The sequence below is a fragment of the Meleagris gallopavo genome, chromosome 3, assembly GCF_905368555.1.
Source record: "Meleagris gallopavo chromosome 3, MGAL_WU_HG_1.1, whole genome shotgun sequence".
Lineage (NCBI taxonomy): Eukaryota > Metazoa > Chordata > Aves > Galliformes > Phasianidae > Meleagris > Meleagris gallopavo.
The window spans coordinates 92,644,412-92,645,949 of record NC_139406.1 but is presented as its reverse complement, the minus strand read 5'-3'; the positions used below and the strand labels follow the sequence as shown (position 1 = coordinate 92,645,949).

General features: G+C 41.9%; 1 non-coding gene across 1 annotated transcript; it reads right to left on the bottom strand.

Moving 5' to 3' along the window:
- Nucleotides 1–479: 479 nt before the first annotated feature.
- On the bottom strand, nt 480–552 carry TRNAF-GAA (transfer RNA phenylalanine (anticodon GAA)). The gene has a single exon. It is a non-coding gene; the product is annotated as a tRNA-Phe (tRNA).
- Between the last annotated feature and the right edge of the window lie 986 nt (nt 553–1,538).

Below are 1,538 nucleotides of genomic sequence, written 5' to 3'. Positions count from 1 at the left end.
TCCTTGGGGACCCTGAGACCTGGGGGTCCTGGTGAATAAAGATAATTCTTCCATTTTTGGGCAAGTTGACAGACAGCAGTTGGAACAGACAATAAGTTAGTATCCTTGAAGTCTCCTCCAGACCAATGCTGATTCCACTTTAGTGAACACAGCTTGTACCAGGAGATCCTTTTTCTTACGCAGAGCTTTATCAGGCACCTCTAGAAACATCTTACTTCCCACCTTCTGTGACATGACAAAATATCACTGCTCAAATTTTATTAGCAATGGTGCAGCTGGAAAGGCTTGAGGAGAGATGAATGCACAGGTGGTTTTATTTCATTCTAAAGACAAGTTTGTCTTCTTAACAGCACCGGCACCCACCCAGCACACCCTGATGGGGAGGAGCAATTTCTGGCCTCCAGTTTGTTCCACATCTCCATTTCATGTCTGTGTTGTACAAGCCACACTTGAAACCCACAAAACTATGGAAAAACTACTGCTGAAGCCCGGGATTGAACCAGGGACCTTTAGATCTTCAGTCTAACGCTCTCCCAGCTGAGCTACTTCAGCACTCTTATGCAAGTAATCACGTGACCCAATCATAAACAAGTTTCAGAGCTTTACAGTTCAGTGTACTGTTTGCTAAGTAAAGTGTAAACATCATGTTCTCTGATTTTCTGTGCATCCTTCTCATCTCTTTGGCATCTGATCTCCTCTGGTGCTCTCTAGAAGAAGATGAATATGAAATAATGGCAAGCAACAGCTCCAGCACTTCTTGCCATTTCATGATGGCACAAGAAAGAAACCAAGATGTGCTTCAGCTGTGAAAGTGGGGGGTCAGAACTCTGACAGATTCTTCTCACCTGTCCTCACTTTCCTTCCCATCTCTTGGAATCTTATCACTTACTCCAATAATGTCTGCTTGGAGCTTTTCTCCCCCTTCTAACACTACCTCCCTGAACTCAGGTGGAGGTGAGGGGAAATCCAGAAGCACTAACCTAAAGTCAAAGTTTAGGTAGATGCACTTTGGAATTAAGAAACATCCCATATTCCCATTATGGAGAGGACTGTACATAGCAAATTTCAATACCAAATTAAGGGTGAATTTACGAAATCACACAAACTTTTAGCACTCCATACGAAGTGCTGCACTTTTCTCTCATTACCTGAGTATTAAAGACAAGTAATAATGAAGAAGTTAACAAGAACAGTCGAGTAATGGCAGGTAGTTGTAAAAGTTCGTCCTGGCAGATGTATTCATTTCCTTGCTCCGACCAGATTTGCAGCAGGACTTGAGGAAAGTCATCTTCATGTCTTTTATGTTATACCAGCTCCAGGCTCTGAGCAAAGAAGAGCAGTTTTCATTAACTCCTGCTACTGTGGTTTCTATCCATATATTCACTTATGTATTTCACTCTATGACCAACACCATTCCCTTCTGGCTGAATCTGCTTTTGATAATAAGTTTAGAAGGAAAGTCAGTCTTTCTCTGAATAAAGCAATTTATGGAGACTCCATCTCTTCCCTTGATACAAGGGTTTTACAAGTTTTACAAG